General features: G+C 55.1%; 1 protein-coding gene across 2 annotated transcripts in view; it reads right to left on the reverse strand.

Moving 5' to 3' along the window:
* Nucleotides 1-13,272, reverse strand: part of SEZ6 (seizure related 6 homolog (mouse)) — a 51,161-nt gene that overhangs the window by 36,868 nt on the left and 1,021 nt on the right. The gene's annotated exons all lie outside the window — the stretch shown is intronic.

The following is a 13,272-nucleotide window of genomic DNA, read 5'->3' on the forward strand; positions in this document are numbered from 1 at the left end:
TACTCGGGAGGCTGAGGCAGGAGAATGGCGTAAACCCGGGAGGCGGAGCTTGCAGTGAGCTGAGATCCAGCCACTGCACTCCAGCCCGGGCGACACAGCGAGACTCCAGACTCCGTCTCAAAAAAAAAAAAAAAAGATGGGGTGTCTGCTCCCCTTCTTTTGGGTCCAGGAAAACTGCAACTTGGGATTGGCAGGGAGAGGTGACAAGGAGCCCTGGACTTCTTCGGGTTTTTTGGAAAGGCCTCGGGGAGCTGGGTGTAGCAGCCACTCATTCCTCAGGGAGGATTCTTGTCATCCACCGATGAGGTTTGCTTTCTTGGCCGCGCACTGGTGCTCTGAGGGTTGGATGTATGATGGGCAATTCTGGAAGCTCAGGCAGAGCCAGTTTAGGAGGATTTTATGGGTGGAGGACAGCCAGGAACACTTAGCCTCGTGCTTTGTCCTCACATGTGTGTTCCAGGGGAACGTTTGCTGCGCTCTGTTGGCTTGCCCCTGCCTCACTGCCCAGCCGGCAGCACGGAGGGCAGAGTATCTGGCCTGGCTACTACCCCGGAGCAGCTGCCTGGCCTCGGGCACAGGATAGGCACTCGCATTTACTGAGCACCCACTATGGGCCAGCCATGCACTTCACAAAGAGCTGTCTTCCACCTAGAGTGGCAGCCCTTTGTGCTTGGAATCAATAGTTTATGCTTGGCCTATGAAGAAACTGAGGCTGAGAGGCAAAGTGAATCCTCCTAGTTCACACAGAGGAAAGTGGCAAATAAAGAGTTTGAACTGAGTCTGCCTATTCCATAGCCTGGGACGAAAATGTCTACTGCCTTGACTACTGCTTTTTGTGAGCATGTGTGCACGAGCCCTGGAGTGTGTGTGTGTGTGTGTTCAAATGCATGTGCATGTGAAGGTCCAAATACATGCCTGTGCCACAAATCACTACCATGTGTCCCTGCCCAAGGATGCCACACCCTGGGACCTGGCTTCAAGCAGTCCCCAAGCCCAGAAAGTCCCTACCCCCCAAAAGAAGGGATATATTTCTCTCCAAGGTGGCTGTTGTGCCCCCTCCTTTTCACTCTGCCCTCTCCTTGGGCCCTGACCTGACCCACCCCAGGGCCGTCTGTCCTGAACAGCGTCTCAGACTCTGGGTAGGTTGGGGAGGGACAGACTAGCCGGAGCTGCGGCTGGGCCAGTCCTCTTTGCTCCAGTGTCCCCTCCCTCCCATGAGGCTGTGACCAGGGGCCCAGAGGAGAGGGAGCTCCCAGCTAACTGCCACGTTCTCTGCTTTCCAATTTACAATCTAATATGGTCTTGCCACTGCAGAGTTGGGGGCTGGAGAGGTGATGAATGAGGCCTCTGCTCCTGTGTCACCTGCTGCACTCCACACCTTCCTCTGCAGCCCTGTGCTCCCCTCTCCTGTCTGCCTGCTGGCCCTGGGGACCCCAGCCCTGCCTGCCCACAGTTCCTCAGACTGGGCAGGTGGCACCAGAGCTGGGGGCCTGGAGTGGGGGTTAGGTGAGAGGGAGGCACTGACCTTGAGGTAGGGGCAGGAGTTGACCCCGGCCCCTGGGGTAGGATGGAAGGAATGGTCTTGGCATCACCCCCTCACCAGTCTGATAAATAACCAATCTGCTGTACCTCACCCTGCTTATGCCAGCTCCCAGGAGTGTGGCCAGGGCAGAGTCCTAGGTAGGGCTGGAGCTGGGAACTGGGCTTTGTTCTCTCCCTGGAGGGGTTTCTGTCCATCAGCTCCTCCTGTCCATCTGCTAGCCCCAGGCCCCTTCTCCTACCTGCTACGTTAGCAGGCAGAGAATGAGGAGCTACCCACTGGCCCCAAGGTGGGGGCGTGGAGCAAGTGGGCAGAGGTATGTGGCCCTGAGCTGGATGCTCGGCTCACAGCCCTCCCCCTGTGCCAGACACTTCTACCACCACCATATGAGCAGCAGAGGCCATATTTCTCTGAGTGGAAAATCTTCGAAGTGTCAGCTGGGACAAGGAAGGATGTGGAGGCAGGAACTGCATTCTCCCTGGAGCCAGTACCAGGGTCAGCTCTGCCCAGTGCAGTGGTAAAGTTGGGGGACAAGGGTTGATCTAGGGAGAAATAGCATCCCCTCCATCCTTTGCCCTACTGCCTGGCTCCACATACCCACCAAAGACAGTCCTTCCTAGCCATGGAGCCCATCAAGACAGGGCAATGAGATGCCAGGGCTGGAGAGCAGGTTCCTTCTGGCCAGCATCTCTGGACTACTGCCCCCTCCCAGCCTCTGTCCTGAGGTTCAAAAGGCAACACCACTGAGGCTGTTCCAGCACATGTGTCCACTTCTGAGCTGAATCACCAGCCTGGCAGCCCCAAGCCTCTGTGGCCTTTGGGTCAGATGAAGGGGCTTGTTTTGTGCACCAGGACCAAAGTTACCTCCCTGACTTTGTGACCTTTGCCCTGTAGTTACTTTTGTCTGCTGCTTCTGGGAGGAGATGAAGTTGGAGAGCTTGGCTGTAAATGAAGGGGCCGTGAGCCCAGACCCCTGGGCTACCCTGATGCTGAGGTGAGTTCTGGCCACTCACTACCCTGGAGGTCCCTAGCGTGTCTATTCTTAGCTGTGGAAGCTGAGGAGCCTGGTGAGGCCTTATTAGAAGGCCTTGAGCATGGAGGGAGCTCTGCCACTGACAGGCTATGCGACCTTGGGGTTGCCCGGCCTCTCTGGGCCTGGCCAGTTTTTCATACAGTACTTGGTTACTGACTTTTGTTTTTTGTTTTGTTGTTGTTGTTTTTTCCTTTTTTGAGACGGAGTCTCACTCTGTCTCCCAGGCTGGAGTGCAGTGGCATAATCTTGGCTCACTGCAACCTCTGCCGCCCGGGTTCAAGCGATTCTCTTGCCTCAGCCTCCCGAGTAGCTGGGATTATAGGCGCCTGCCATCGCGCCTGGCTAATTTTTGTATTTTTATTAGAGACGGGATTTCACCGTGTTAGCCAGGATGGTCTCGATTTCGTGACCTCATGATCCACCCGCCTCAGCCTCCCAAAGTTCTGGGACTACAGGCACCCGCCACTGAGCCTGGCTAATTTTTGTATTTTTTAGTAGAGGCAGGGTTTCACCGTGTTAGCCAGGGTGGTCTTGATCTCCTGACCTTGTGATCCACCTGCCTCGGCCTCCCAAAGTGCTGGGATTACAGGCGTGAGCCACCGCGCCCAGCCAACTTGCCACTTTTCTTTTGTGTGCGCTGGAGCCTGTCTCCTCATCTCCCTCTGCTGAGCATCTGGAGGGCTAGGCTGTGTGTATGTGTTTGTGTGTCTGGTGTGTGCACATGTGTAAGTATGTAGATGTGTGAACATATTTGTGTGTGTGTCTCTGTGGGTGTGCGTGTATGTGGTGGCAGGGGTGCATGAGGTGAGGAATAGGAGTAGGGGATGGAAGTGTGAGAAGAGGGCCTGGAGAGAGCACTAAGGTTTCTGGGCAGCTGCTGTGTGCTAGACTCCATGCTGCCCTATCATCTACACCATCTGATTAATCCTCCCCATCCCACAGGTGGAGAAACAGGGTCTGAGAGCTGACGTGACCTGTGGGAGGTGGTCTAGCTGGGCCTGGGAGGCAGACCCTGGGGCATCCTTGTCCTGCTAAGCTCAAGAGACAGACAGAAGGACAGATGCAGGAACAAAAGACTTTGAAAGCAAAGATGGCCTGTGACCAGAGGACTCCCTCCTTGGTCTCTCAGTTCAGACCCCTTGAACTGCCCTACTGTACCTTCTCCCAGCTGGTGCGAGTTTCCAGAGCAGCTGTAGCAGTGGTGGTGGTGGGACCTAGGGTGATGGCTCAAGGGTGTGGAAGGCAATGAGCTCTAATGGTGGTCTTTTGGCAGAGTTGAGCTGTAGTAGGGGCCTGAAGCCCCGCTGGGGAGTGCAAGGGCAGTACTGGAGGTCCCTGGGTGGGCCACCTCCTCCAGGCGTGCCTCCCTCCTCTCCACATCCTGACACTATGAGCTCCTTTCTGCCTCTCCCAGCCTCTGTGTGGGAGACGCAGAAGCTCCAGCCGTATTTCCAAACGGCCTAGGGAGGAGTCACTGGAGGCCTGGGCTCTGCCCTTAGGGATTTGGAGAGGTTGTCAGGGCAGAGGGAGGGCAACCTGGGACCTCTCCCAGCCCCAGGCAGGTGGGATGAGCTTCACCTGCCCCAGCGTGTGGGCCCTGCACCTGTGGGGTATCCCAGGCACCTTTTGTTCTCCAAGGCCTTGTGGGCCTGAGGGGAAGGGGCCCCGCCTGCCCAGCACTCCAGCCCATGAGGCTGGCCCGGCCCTTCACTTCCCCAGCAAACCTGAGTGGGGGAGGGGAGGGGTGCAGAGCTGCTAAAAATAGCAGCAGCAGCTCCAGTTATGAGTCTCCTTGAGGGCTCAGTGGAGCCTAAGATTGGGGAGGAAGAGACTGGAATGGGCTGCAGGGAGGGAGTGAGACCAGCCTGAGCTGGGGCCTGCTGTACCTTATACTCAGGCCACAGTCCTAGGATGCAGGGACAGAGGGCACAGACATGCAGGGATATATGGACACAGACACTCAAGGACAGGTGAACAAGCCAGGCAGAAATGCACGTAGACATGGCTACCAGCACATCTGGGGCTTCCTCTCCCCAGAACCTCAGGAACACCAGATGATCCCAGCTGCACGGCCCCCAGCCTCTCAGGCCTGTCCCTTGCCTCCACCTTGTTTTGACCTCCAAGGACCCTGCAGAGCTGGGTGTGTGGACACTTTGAGTTGAGAAGGCTAAGCCCACCTCCCTTGTCTCTTTCAGTCTCCTGTGTGTGCGGCTCTGTGTAGGAAAGGACCAGGGGTCACCAGAGGCAGCATCAGGGATAGAATTACAGCACAGACCAGAATTAGGACACCAAGTGGCTGTCGCCTCAGGGGCATCACTCGACCTGAGCAACAGGCTCTTTCTAGCCTGGCTGGCAGGCAGAGGGAGGCATGGGAAAGAAGTGATTGGACCCAGTAGGGCAGGACTGGGGCTCTGCCAGGAGATGGGTGGGAAGTGAGGGAAGGGGGCCAAGGGGATCTAGAGAAGTAAATGCATGGATGACCGCTTTCATGCATGCCTTGTTTGATCTCACCTTCACACCTTTGCCCAGAGATGCCCCTTTTGCCAGGGGCTCTTTGGTCCATTGACTCCATCAATTGACTCCATCTCTTACCTTTCCTCTAACCAGCCAGAAAATAGGGCTTCATGACAGGAGGGGGCCTGCCAGCTGCTGGACCAGAGGTTTCAAATCACCAGCATATCTCTCTGCTAGAGGTAAACAATGTCTAAGACAATGTCCATCAGAGCAGCAAGCCAGGGCGAAGGCCTCAGAAGCACCCTGACCTTGGTCCCTCTGCATTGCTAGTCCCACCTTTTTGGACAGACCCGAACCAACTGGTGCTCACCCCCACCCCTGCCTCAGCGGTCCAGCCCTGGACTCCTGGGTTGTATGATTTAGGCCCTGCAGGGATGCCTGACAAATCAGCCTCTCCTAGTGATGGACATCTCTGGCTGTTTGAGGGGCCTCCTCTCAAGAGTTCTTGTGGTTTCTTCCCAGTAATCATCCCCCTACCCTGATTTCCTTTGATCTTGAGGCTGCTCCACAAAAGAGGTGGGGCAAGGACAGGCATCATGAATTCTCAAGGAAACTGAGGCATAGGGGTGTGTGACACAACTTGCCCAAGGTCACCCAGCCAGCAAAACCCAGCACTGGGTGTAAACCCTGCAGTCCTGACTCCCTGACCAGGCTTCTTCCTCTTATGTTCTTCTTTTAAGACTCCTCCCTCCTCCTTGAGCAGAACTTGGCTCCCCACACTGCCTGATGCCACCCTGCCCCCAACCCCAGGCTCTGGGACTCCTTAGGCACCTGCTGGCTGGTGGGACCCAGGCCAGACACTCAGCAGGTGGCTGCCTGGGGGACAAAGGAGTTGGGACTCAGCTGCTGAGCTGGGAGGAAGGGAGGGAGGGAAGGAGGGAGGGAGGGAGAAGCTATGGGGAGGGAGGAGGGATGGGGCTGGAAGTGGGGAGGAGAAGTGTCCGCTTTGGTGTCTTTAACAAGGAGCCACAAGCAAAGAGGGGTAAAACACATGCCCATGAGCATGGGGGGCACTCAGTGGTTTAGGCATTTTTCCACTGTGACCCCAAGTTCTGTCCTACCAGACTCTTGACCAGTTAGAGGGAGGGGCTTGAGGGTAGAGAGAAGAGCCTGTTGGGAGGGGGGATGGAGAGACTGAGAGAGATGCCAAAGTTGATGCCACAGTGTCAAGGTTCTGGCTGGCCCGGGGGACCCAGGGATAGGGAGGGAGGGCATGGGAAGGAGGGCATGGTGAGGAGAGATTCTGCAGCACATGCGATTTGGTGCTGCAGAATCCAAGTAGCGGGTGTCCCCCTTCTTTCCCCACCACAAATTCATGATGCTTGTCCTTGTTCCAGCTCTTTAATGGAACGGCATCAGGATCAAAGAAAATCAGGGGGTGGTGACTGGGAAGAAACTAGAAGCCCCCCCACCCCTTGAGAGGAGGGTCCTCCAACAGCCAGAGCTGTCCAGTGGCAGGAGAAGCCCTGTACCTGCTCTTCAGGGGCACACCTGACCCGCCAGAGATAGGAAGGGTTTTGATGAAGGGCACTCATCATGGATTGGCCCAGGGACCCCAGAGACAAACTCTTTTGCTACAAATGAGAAACTGAGGCCTTGAGCAGTTCCTGGCCGGGAGTCTCCTGTCCTTCTGGAGGCCAGAGTAGTTGGATCATATAGATGCTGTTTGTCATTTCATCTGTATCTCATTCTATTAAAATCAGAGGGTTGCTAGTCTAACTGGAAAGAGAGTCACAACTGAGCTCATTAAAAAGGCAGCTCCACTCTAAACTGAGTTCCTTAAGGGGAGGGATTATGTTGTATTCCTGCCGATCAAAGCACCTGGTAGGTGTTGAATAGAGGGTTGTTGAATGGAGACTGGATGGATGGATGGATGGAGGATGGACAAGCTAAGTTCTGTTGGTGTCTGGGAAACAGAGAGAGCCGTCCGGGCTGGGTGATCAGGAAAAGAGGGGATGGGAGAATTGAAATAAGCAGAAGAACCCAGGATGGCATTCCAGGTATGAAAAAATGGCTGAGCAAAACTGTAGAGGATGAGTGAAACAAGGCACGCACAGGGTCTAGGATTCACCCTAGCATCCTCAAGGCATCTCCCCACTGACCCCTTCATTCAGTCCCTGCTCATCTCCTGGCAGAGCCCCTTGTTCCAGATGGGCCCAGCCAGGACTTCCCACCCCACCCCCTCCCTCCTGCCAGACTGCCTGCCAGCAAGGCTGCAGGCTCTGCAGCCTGAGACCCAGAGACCCGGATTGTTGTTGGAGAATCGGCAGGTTTGTGGATTGTTGTTGGAAAAGCCGCAGGTTTGTTTGCTCTGGAACCCGCGGAGAAATCCCAACAATCAATGGCCAACAACACTCTGCCTGCGGCTGCAGCATCGATCCTCCCCTCCCACTTTTGGCGGTTTGGGCAGCAGGTAGCCAGGTGGAAGGAAGCTGGGGCAGGGTTGGGCCTTCCCACCTAGGGGCTGGGCCTCAGCGGAGGCTGAAGGGGAGCGGTAGGGAAGCCCAGGATGCCAGGACAGGAGTGACTGGTCCTCTCATTCACAAAGCCCTCAAAGGATTGGAGAGTAAGGCCACCCCAAATCACTCTGCTCTGGCCCAGCAGTTCAGCGACCATAGTTAACCTGACTCCCAGCGCCTTGCTCTTTCCTGGCCTCCAAATGTTGGAAAGGATGTTTTATTCCTTTGCCACTAAGGACTGAGAGGCATCTATCATCATCAGAAATGTGCTAGAAGAAAGTGAGGGGCTGTTTATGTCTTGGGTCTATCTGACAACATGGGTTTCAACTTGATTAATAAAAGACAGATAATAACTTCTATCTCATAGAGATGATAAGGGAACTAAATGAGCTAATGCATACAAAGCAATTTGTATGGTGCCTGGCACGTAGTTGGTACCAAATAAATGTTTGCTATTATTGTTGCTATTATTATTATTTGGATAGTGATACTATGCTGGGTTCCCATCTGCCTGTAGTGAAACTCTCCCCTATACCAGGAAAGTGGACACAGTGCTAGCTGAAGCCGGGTTTTGTGAAATGGGCAGACACTTTGGAGTAGCTTTACTACTTATTGGCTGTGCAGCCTCAGGGTAAGTAACTTAATCTCTTCAAAACTCAGTTTTTCCATGTGTAAAATGGGAACAACTAATCTCTTACTGTCAGTACTAAATAGAAAAGTCATGTGAAAGGCTTGACCAGTGAAGACTAGGCCCCTAGGGATTCTGGGCAGGCCTCGCACCTCAGTATATGTCTATGGAATGAATGAATGAATGATGGATGGATGGATGGGTAGATATACCCCAGGGACTGCTCTTTTAGGAGCTGTGGATCTTAATTATTATGGTTCTGGATGATTCTTAGGCCTCCACCTCTCCATTAAAGGGCATGTAGGCTCATAGCTGCTCCCAAAGATTCATGTTGGTCCCTGTAAGCTATGTGAGAGTGTCTGAAGCTGGGAGATGGATGAGGGGGCTGTGGAGCCAGATTACATGGATTCATCCTTCCCTTACCTCTCAGTACTAGCCAAGTCCATATGTGGCATCCCTCTCAGCAATTAGGGGTAGTGGGTGGGTGCTTAGGGTGGCTGTTATGGGAGGGGGTCAGGAAGCCTGGGCTTTACCTCTGCCAGTATCCACCTGTGCAACTCTCATTAATTTATTCAACATGTATTTAATGTCTGCCATGTGCTAGACTCTGTGCCACTGGGGACACAAGGAGTGGTGGCACTAAGGGGTGACTGGGGAGAGGCTTCAGCCCATGCAGAATGGCCGTCAGCACACTTCCCCGGAGCCACCTCAGGCTGATGGCGTGACAGCTTAATTTGCAGAAGGAAAAAACGAAGTAAAGGCTATAATTTACAGTTGGGATAATTGGCCAACGTTAGGAAAGGAAAAAATTCTAACATACAATCTATGTAAAAATAGCGTGCTTGCTACGCAAACTCAGCTTCAAGATTCGGTCGCAGCTGCCATAGGCCCGCCTCGCCTTTCTAACCAAGCAACTGACCCTAAACTTCTCCGGAACAGGAATTCTAGAGCTTCCCCAAGACATAGCGGGTGAACAAAACAGACTTGGGATCATCTTTGCTGAGTTTAGTTTTGCTGCTGGAGCATCAAGCAATCAGGGACTTGTGACCCAGCAAGACGGAGACCTGGATGGGGGAAGCCAAGGAATGGTGAGAGCACAGAGGAGTCTTCTGACCCAGGCTGGAGGACGGGCGAGGCTCCCCTGAGGAACCATATAGTAGACGCCCCTTAAATATGTACTGAAGAATTACAGGAAGTGCCAGCTAAGCTAATACTTGAAGCATGAGGTACAGTGAGCCAGACTGGCCCAGGAGGGGAAAGGAATTTCAGGCAGAAAGGCTGATAAGAGCCCAGAAGCTGTTGAGAACTTGGTTCATTTGACTTGGCTAATTTGGAAAACTGAAGCTAAAACTCCTTTGGCCTGGCTGGGTAGGTTGGCTTCCCAGAATTGCTGCTTCCTGTTGGAATTGGTCTTGGAGACCCCCTAGTGCCTGCTTCCCACCACCCAGCTGCAGACCAGTGCTGGCAGCATAGTCTCCTCCGGAAGCCTCTTCCATATAGAACCCGGCTCCTCCTCCCTGAGAATAAGCCAGTAAGCTGGGGACCCAGAAATCTGCATGACTTGACAAGAACTTTGAGGCTCTCCTGTGCTATAAGGCATGGCAATCTTACATTGAAGGCTCCAGAAAGTGGAGAGCCAGAGAGGGCAGGGGTATACGTGAGATCACATGGGAGCCTGGGCTCTTAACTACCTGGACTGAGAAGTCCCTTCACTAGTGTAACCCTTGCCTAATAGGCCTTTTTCTGTACTCTCTTTCTTCTTTTTTTTTTTGATGGGGGTAGGGGTGGGGTTGGTAGAATACTGAGCCCTGACAGCTCTGCCCAAGTGGCGGCACAGCATTCCTGAGCTGATCCCAGTCTGGCAGATGGGGCTTGATAGGGCTAAGATAGGTGGGGACAAGGAGCAGAGGAAGCTGGAGGGCCTGGAACTGGATGGATGGAGGGGCTAAGGAAGCAGACTTTCTGATATGCCCCCCATATTTAGGCAGGCGTGGTAGTACTGGTGGGGAATGGAAGCTCAGTTTCTAATTAAGCCCAGCCCTTGTGTCTCCTTGCTCTCCATTAGTGCCCCACAGTGTCCCCAAGGCATTTTAAGCTGCCACCCTGCTGAGGAGGCCGGGAAGGCTGCCAGGGCCTGCCAAGCTTAGACCTATGAGGAGCAAAAAGCCAGCTCAGGCTTCTCCTGTCCACGGCAGTCTCTGGGTCCTCCAGCCTCCTCAGAAGCCTGGGGCCAGTGGGCAGGGGTGTGCTGCTGCCTGCCATGTCAACCTCTGGGGTTCTGAACAGAATCTGGACTGTCTCCCATGCGGCCTTGTCCTCAGTACCACTTCCTGATCCTGAAGTGCCAGGCTGAGGACAAGGAGCAGGACCTAGTATTGGTTTCAGCCGCAGCCCCCAGACTCAGGGATGTGCTGTTAGAATCCAGCACCTACCAAGGAGTCTGCAGGAAGCAGCAATTACCATTTTAGGTTAAGGCAGCCCTGGTTTGTTAACCCTTGCAGCACTGGAGCTCCTGGAAGCCGAGTCGTCCTTCCTCTCTTTTCTCCTCCGGATCTTCCCTCCCAGACATCATCCCTCAGTTCTTGGCAGAGTGAGCAACCCAGACTTGCCATCCCCAGGCTCCCTCTATCACCACATTCTCAAGTGGAGCCCAGAGAGGTGGAGCAGCAGGTCCAAGGTCACACAGCCATGGAGGCAGCCTCCATTCCCGAGACCCAACATTACCCCAGTCTCAGTGGCTTCCACCTTCACAATCTCTCTAGGCCACATTCACACATGCAGAGTTTAATTAACTTTATTGATATTCAGAAATTAGGAGAATGACTAAAGGTAATTGCTCATTAAAAATCATTAAACTGACACAGCAGGCTCGGCATACGCAGCCCCTTCCACACCGCCTTCTTCCTTCACTGTGGCTGGATCGCCCAGGCACCCCACACAGCTTGGGAAGATATCCCGTGACCCAAGGCGCCCCTGGTGCCTGACGCCAATTGAGCCTTGGAGGCTGCAGAAGGGAATAGGGGACTGAGCATGTGAGGTTGGGCCAGGCCCAGCACGATCTCACCCTACCTCCGTAGCCTCAGCACACCAGGCCTCCTGAGGCATCTGGGCCATGCCTGGTTACATCCTGCAGCCTGCATCCCGCCTATGAGCAAAGCTCTGAGGGCCTCATCAGAGAGGTGGCAGGGCCGAAAGGCTGAGGGATGCACTCCTCTGGCCGAAAAGGCTCATAGCCCAAGGCCTTTGCTCCTTTAGGCTTGCCTTCACAAAGCTAAAGTGCCCAGGGACCCTGGGATGGCCAAATGTGCTGCTCCTCAGTGAGATGACTCACTATCCCAATGTCTGGGAACTCCAGCCCAGCTGAGGAGAGAGGAGCCTCTGGTCACCCAACTCTGACATCCCAGCCCTCTCACCCTCAGGCTTGGCACTTCAGGGCTGCTGCTGCTTCTCCCTTGGGGAGTGAAAATAAAGGTCTTTCCCAACAGCCAGACTCCTACCCCACATATCTCATGGGCACTGGAGATCCTGATAGTCGGGAAGGGACACTGCCCAGGGACACACAGACTTGAGGCCACAGAGTGAGCAGGCTCCTCCTAATACCCACACCCACATCCCAATCAGGGCTGGTCGGATCCCTGGTCACACCAGCCTTCCTTCTGGATTCCCATAGTCTCACTCTAGCCCTTCAGGGAGCTCTCTGGCTGAGGCTGCACCCACACACTAGTGGCCTCACACGGTCCTCACACCTGTTCACTGCTGACCCCTCACCCAAGGTTTGGACCACCTGAAGTGCAGACACACTGGGACTGGCTCCTCTAGGCATGCAGGGCCCTGATTACTCTCACATTCAGACTCACAGACTCACACACAAGGCCTTGACTACTTGCCAGGGGACAGGGCCCTGTGCCCCGGGGGAGCTGTCCAGCGCCAGGACCCATCAGGACCCAAGATAGGTTCGGAATTCCTAGGGACATTCTCAGGCAGCTGGGCAGGGATTCATGCTTCTCCTTCCTGGTTTCCGTCCCTGGGGTGGGGCTTGCAGGACTCTTTCCCTCTCCCCAAAAGTGAGCACACGGTTTCAAGTTCTGGGCACTGCCGGAGACCCAGCGTGGGCAGACGGGTGGTGGGGCGAGGACACTGGGCTGTGTGCAAGTGGAGCTACAGGCTCAGAAAAAGGCTTCTGCGTCTCTGGGGCCGCAGTTTTTCTTCCTGGATGAAGAAAACTGCCATCCAGCGGCCCAGCCTGTCCCTGGCCGCGCTGCCCTGACCTCGGCAGCGGCCTGAAAAGATCGAGCAGGAAAACTCCCACCCTCACACTTCTCCACATCAGACGCTTCAAACCATATGGCAAGGGACGGCAGGTCTCAACTCCAAGTGAGGTTCTGCCGACGACCCTACCAGCCGACTGGCTGCAGCGGGAGAAGGACGTGGGTGCCAGTAGCTTCCATGAGAGCTTGTTTGAGCCGGGACGGCAGGTCCAGACAAGACTCTTCCCAGAGGCACGGAACCCCTATCCTCTCCCCAACACTCCCTTGCCACTCACACCATTGCCAAGCTTCCCTCTACTCCAGACCGATGAAGTTGGGGACCAGACTCCTAGAGGGGGCGCGGGGATTCTCAGGGTCTGGGGAACAGGTCCTCCAGAGACAAATCTGCCGCGCAGGTGGGGAGTGGATCGGGGCCAGGCAGGAAGGCAGAGCTCGGGGCAGTGGTGTGTGTATGCGTGTGTGTGTCTGTGTGTGTGTGTATGTGTGTGTACAAGGAAAAGACTTTGGGGAGGACAGAGTCTCTATCCCAGGATCTCCGCTGCTGCAGCCCAGGGCAGAGCTAGGAGCTAGATAGGGGGCCCAGGCCCTCGGAGTTTCTCTCTAGAATTGTGCTCTAGGTCCCGACTCTGGCGTGGCAGCGCCAAGGCATGGGGAGGTAAGGGAGGTCCCAACCCCGGGTCCGGCCGCCATCCGGCCCAGTCTCCCCGCAATAAGAACACGAGAGGCCCCGGAACCGGCGGCAAAGTCGAGCGAAGTTTGGCAGGCGGCAGGGGAAGCGGGACCGCGGGTCGCCAGCTGGACCGTCCCGACTCACTGCCCTGCGCCCCCAG

The sequence above is a fragment of the Mandrillus leucophaeus genome, unplaced genomic scaffold (genome assembly GCF_000951045.1).
Source record: "Mandrillus leucophaeus isolate KB7577 unplaced genomic scaffold, Mleu.le_1.0 Scaffold379, whole genome shotgun sequence".
Classification (NCBI taxonomy): Eukaryota; Metazoa; Chordata; class Mammalia; order Primates; family Cercopithecidae; genus Mandrillus; species Mandrillus leucophaeus.